Here is a 6,000-nt window from a genome sequence, read left to right as displayed (position 1 = left end):
ACGCTGCGCAGTGTTTCTTTTTATTTTTTTATTTTAACACAGCGTTTTCCATAACTTCGTCCCTAGTCCCGCCCCCAGCACTCTTCCCACCACCAGCACCAGAACCAGAACCGAGGTGGAGTGCCAGAGCAATGTTTCCAAGAAGGGCTATAGAATCCCATTACGCATCCAAGCCTGCAGGCACATTGAAATATGTGCTGACTTCCCAAAGGAACGGCCGAGAAATAGCGCCACCCTTAAAACTCTTTAAAACACAAGTAAATACACCATGCACATAGTCGCCTCTCAGATTGCAAGAATCAGTCCTAAGCCGGTATAATTTGTGGATAAATGGGGCCCTGCTTTCAAAACAAAAGAACAATGTAGGTCAATGTACATCAATCAGCACTGGACAGTTCAAGAATGACGGGTTCTGAAGTCTTCAGCCGGCCGAGTCACGCACTGTGTCGTAAACTACAATTCCCGGCACGCTTTTCTGTTTTCTCCTCAGCAGCGCATTGGCCTCTGTGACGCTTTACCCAGGTAACCACGCTCTCTACCAACCCTGGATCCAGCGGCATTCAAAGAAATATGGGGCGGAGAACAAATACAGCTTGAAAACCCACCCTCTGACAGTGACGAGCAGACAGTTGCTCCAATCAGCGTTCGGAGCCAGCTGTCAGCTTCCCAGCCCGTGGGCGTGACGGGCGTAGCAGGCTAGGCTGCGCTGAGTCTTGTTGCGAAGGTAGTCCAGTGACGTCGCTTGTACCGCAGTGATGGAGCGGGGACGGTGGCAGGGGCAGCGGGGTTAGATGGGGAGAGGGCGAAGCGCATGAGAACCTTCTGGAAGGAGCAGGAAGCGGTGGTTGCCCGAGTGCCCGGGGGGAAAATGCGGGGCTCCTGTCCTCTCCCCTGCTAGGGTTGAGGCGCCGCACAGGGATGTTCTCACCTCCAGGTAAGGACAGGGCTTAATGTGCCTGCCGCGCACGCTACTCACGCATCACATTGCACGGGGGGGGGGGGAGCAACATGACAGCGGGGCTGGCAAGGTCCTTGTATGCGTCTGTATGGGCGTGGGAGCCTTATACTGGAGCAGGGACGGGCATTGCACTTGGGCGGATTGGAAGGATAGGGGGCACGGCCAGGAGGGGGGGGGGGCATCTAAGCTGCTTGTATTCATGTCCCGCCCGGCCATTCCCTCCTTAAGGGCCGAATGCCTTCATTCACCAAGTGCATTCTTCCGTTCGTGCATTTATTTCACCTTTCAAGTTTTCTTGCACTCCCTGTCTCCTGGGAGCCCTTCTTTCATTTATTCACATGCATAATGTATTCGTTATTGCATTCGCGGGTTAGGTTTGTTTCGTGGGCAGTGCGTTGCCCTCCTGCTCGTGCATCCTGCCCTGCTTGCAGTCCCCCCTTTCCTTATGCCGTCCAATTCATGCACTCCCCCCATCATACCTCCCTTCTTTCCTGCATTCACCCCTTAGTGTTTTCTCCATTGCTTCGTTAATTCCCCGTGTTCATTCCTGGGCTCGTTCATGTTTCTTGTTTCATGCGCATTAAATACACCTATCTTTAAACGGCTTTCTTCACGTGTTCATTCATTCCAGTGCCCAGCGATATATGCATTGTGCTTCGTTTGTGAAGCTCCTACTTTCAATCGTGTATTAACTCCTGCATGCATGTGGTCAACGGTTTATTCTTTCCACTGCCCCCTGCTTTATTTGGCTGTGGCCGGTGTATTCCTTGCATTATGCAGCCTGTCAGGGGTGGACTTGCCTATAGGGAACTCTGGAGAGGCCTCCCTCTGCACCCTGGGCCTCTTTTGTGCGGTAACCTATTTAATTTCCAAATGTTATCATAGGACAAGGCTTGGGCTTGCTGAAAATGTGTAATTTGGGGGCACTTTGACCATTATTTCCAGTGCCTCTTTTGGTTGCCAGTGCACCCGCGCAGCCTGTTTGTCTTGTAGTGGGTATTTCGGTTGCCCATCTTACTGTTGTGGGCGTTGTGTCACGTGGTCACGAAGGACTCACTCCCCCGGCCTGGGCTGGAGTCAATCATTTTCTCTGCCTTTTTTTTGTTTACATGCACTGGCTAATTAAGCCACGCGTACGTGCATTGTGCTGCCCGCCTGCACACTTTTGTAGGGTACGTGTCCTCCAGTGTCACCCGGTGCCGCCTCACGGTGGGCGTCGTGCACAGCAGCTGCGCCCGTCTGTCTCTGAATACTGATCGGCCGTGCAGGCTCGGCTGGGAATTGTGTGGCTGCTGCGGTGAACACCAACACGCCTTTTGTTTCTCTGAGCATGTAGATGTGGCCCCTTCGGTGTGTGTGTCCAGGGGCGGCATCCTTTCATTTCTGATGTCTGTATCAGAAGGGGGCGGGGCTGGGCGAGGGGGGGGGGGTGGGCAGGACAAAGCAGAGCTGCCCATTGAATTGCTAACCTTGAGGGTGGGTGGGTGTGTGGAGCGCCAGGAGCAATGGCAACCGCGCTGGCAGAGCCTGCATCTGCTGGGCAAGAGCATCGCGGTGTTATGCACACTCCGTGGCGTGTAGGGTCTGGGGATGAGGAGGCGTCTCCAATCCCTGAGTAGCTATCGATTGGGGAGGGGAAGGGAGCATCTGGGAGTCGATGGCTGCGCCCATTTTTTTGTCGAGGCTAATATGATAGAAAATCCGTACGGCTTCGCCTTCTATTATGAAGCAGAATAAAACATTGCGGCAGTGTGACACGATGCAGCGGGCACAGCGGCCAGCTGTCTCGCAGCCTGGCACGGACTCCTCCCGCAGCGATTCTCTGCAAACGGAGAGAGGGGCAGCTTTCAGCGCCCACAGGCTCCATTGCAGCTATCGAGGCAACATGCGTGCGGTGTGTGCATGTTATCATTGGGGCGGTGCGTGTGCGCTCTCCATCCTTGACTGCATGTGGCAGGCGAGGCACTCCGGTCTCCGCCAAGAATGCACAACGTCGGCTTTAAATGGCAGCCCCCTCCCTCCCTCCCTCCCTCTCTCTCTCTCACCCCCGTGTCGAGCGTACACATCCATAGTAATACGGGGCCGTGCTTACCCGCCTCGCCCCCTCCTTTCACAGTATGTTTTCTATAAAAGCGTGCGCGAGTGTCTGCGACCAGGCTGTGTAGTGGAGCTATGCGAGCCAATAGACGCATAGCAGTGTTTTTGTTTCTTTATTATGAAATAGCATTTGCTGTGCTTGGGCTTTCCACCTTGACTTTGGCGAGCTCTCGTTTGTGTGCATAGCCTCGGTGCCCCGCGTTTGTGTTCTGTTGCTCTGAGTCCTGTCACACGCGCACACACACACAGATCGCGAGGGGCTATAATCAGAAAGGGTGTGCCCCAGTACAATGGGATGCGAATGCAAGGCTGCGATGGAGCAGAACGCACGTGTCGCCGCAGAAATGTGCACCCCTCCAAAGCAAACACTCGGCGAGCATCTTCCCATGGCCGGTTGCAAGCAGTGATCTATGCACACACGTTTCTTGGCAGGTGTCGGCAAGAAGTGCCGGGGGAGAGACGTACTACAGACATGCAGCTGGAGGCCCGTGCTTCCGGGGTGCATCCATCACCCTCGTGTTTAGGAGTTAGTCTTTTCATATGTAAAAGAAATTTACGTCTGTCATGTTTCAAGGCAGTCTTTGGGCGGATGTTTGGAGTCAAATGTCATGCACAGCAGATCGGAGCCTCACCCGCTTTCACAAGCCACTACACTTCAGCTGCGTCCAAATGATGTCAGTCAGGGACGCATTATACAGTTTACTTCATTGGTGCCTTGGCTCCCGGAGTTCGGCCTGCTGCTCTTTTGCGCCTTGTAACACGGCACAGAAAATGTATTGTTTATTTGCGGAGTATGCAACCCATTTATTTTACTCAAGTGATGCATAACTCCTACTCGCGCAGGAGCCCGGAGAGACCGCAGTGTAGTGTGTAAATATAGATACACACGAAATCATGAGGAGTGCGAAGACGGGACGCCAGTAACTATGAGAAGTACTGATTTATGTCGTGCAACTTGCGCCATTGCATTTATATGCCGCCACGTTGTTGATTTTTAAATAATGAATGCTGGCTATTGCGCACAAGCCTAGATTAGGAAGCAACAGGATTTATATAATAATAATATTTATTGTGTTATAGTTTAAATTATATAAACTTTACACAAATTTCACGTTACATACCATAAAGTATTAAAACATGATCCAAATACAATTTTAAATACAAATGATTCAGAATCCAAATACAATTTTAAATACAAATAATTCATGTCTTTTACAGAAAAAGTTAAGATAGAAGAATATATAATCTATATACATATGTTTCATACAATCTATTTGGTATTTACCCGCATATAATGAATATAGTCATCTAAAGAGTTATACCCAACCTAACTTCAATTTGCAGCCAGATAGTGTACAGGACTGTCAGCAAACGTATGCTGTTAGAGTTGAGACAATGATGCCAAAATAAAGCTTCCCCAATATGCGTGATTTCATGGACATAGCTGGCAAAAAGAGGGGAACATATGCTGGCCATCTCTGGACATTCAGTCAATAGATGCTTTGCCGTCTCCAGCTGCTCTTGAATTTTACATAGTCGGCATATGCGCTTCTCAACAGGAATCATATCTTTTCTCCCTGTGGTCATAAGCGTAGGTAGTTGTTCCAGTCTGAGCAACAATATGAACCGTCTAAGTCTGACAGATGGACAGATATTCAGATATTTCTGGGCTTTCCTAAAGTCAAACAATCTATATTGCACAAAATGGTAACTGCTCAGGCTCTTAAGATGATCAAAATTCTCCAGCCAATCCCAGAGATCTACACGTTTGCTTAGTGCTCTGTTTACTTCCTCTGAGTATTTACCATCTCTGTGTTGCCAGCCTATTTCGCGTAACAGATTATTCATCTGGTCGACAGTTGTAGAGATCAAACTTTCCTTTTCTAATTCCTGATGGACCGCTGTTAGTAGGCCATTACTTACATCTCGGTCATTCTAAGATAAAGCGAGGCCCTCTTTTTCAGTACCAAAGCCTTTAAGGAGGTCAGACCCAATTCTAATCTGATAATGGCCACAGGGACGGAGGGAGATAGGCCCAGAACATGTCGCCAAAATGTACCCTCTAGCACCTGTAGCCATTTCAGATCAGACTCCAGGAGGCCTTCCAAGCCATATATTACCGCTGGAGCAAAAACCTGGATATAGAGTTGACGAGTCCCCCACAGGGTAAAACCGCCTTGCCCAACAGTAAATCTATGAACAAGGCAGTCAATTGTGATGCTTTAATACGGCGTGTTTGTTTACAGGCGACATAATCTCCACGATCTTCAAAATCTATGCCTAAATAGCAGTACCGAGGGACATAGGAAATGTTCGCTAGCCCTACTGTAAGTTGCACACGTGAGGCCTTCTTTTTTGTATACCTCATAATCTTTGTTTTTCCTAGGTTAATATTCAGCCCATTCTTTTCTGCGTACTCCCAGAGTGCAACCGCCGATCTACGCATCCCACTGATGGTATGGTCAAATACCACCAAGTCATCTGCATAAGCTAATACTGGGCAACTTGTTTTTCCAATTCTCGGCGGACAATTGCTAACATCATTTATAGCATCTGGGATATCATAAACATATAGGTTATAGATTAGGGGTGCTGTTACACAGCCTTGTTTGACTCCCCTGTTTTGCACAATGTTTTCAGTTGTGTGGCCTTCTTGGTCCAGCTTCAATTTAACTGAGTTGTTCGAATGCAAAAGTCTAAGATAATATATTAAGCCTTCCGGACAGCCCATTGATTGTAGTTTTTTCCACAGACGGCTACGAGGTATAGAATCAAATGCCGCAGAGAAATCTATGTAAAGTGCGTAGAGAGGGGCAGATCCACTTCTCAATGCTCTAGATCGCAAGATATCCATTACCATGATGTTATGGGCAGTAGAGTAACCTTGTCTAAACCCACTTTGGAATCTAGACAGTACTCCTTTACCCTCGGCCCAAGATTGTAAT

At 49.0% G+C, this 6,000-nt stretch overlaps 1 protein-coding gene across 5 annotated transcripts in view; it reads left to right on the top strand.

Moving 5' to 3' along the window:
* Nucleotides 1–564: 564 nt before the first annotated feature.
* TTBK2 (tau tubulin kinase 2) overlaps nucleotides 565–6,000 on the top strand; it is a 1,138,589-nt gene continuing 1,133,153 nt past the window's right edge. For all 5 annotated transcript variants that reach the window (XM_069638663.1, XM_069638662.1, XM_069638661.1 and 2 more), the window contains exon 1: nucleotides 565–934. The gene's annotated coding sequence lies outside the window, so the exon portion shown is untranslated. The remainder of the gene's footprint in view (nucleotides 935–6,000) is intronic.

The sequence above is a fragment of the Ambystoma mexicanum genome, chromosome 14 (genome assembly GCF_040938575.1).
Source record: "Ambystoma mexicanum isolate Mex_15411 chromosome 14, UKY_AmexF1_1, whole genome shotgun sequence".
In the NCBI taxonomy this organism is placed as follows: Eukaryota; Metazoa; Chordata; class Amphibia; order Caudata; family Ambystomatidae; genus Ambystoma; species Ambystoma mexicanum.
The sequence above is the reverse complement of the archived record's forward strand: the minus strand, read 5'-3'. Positions and strand labels throughout refer to the sequence as shown.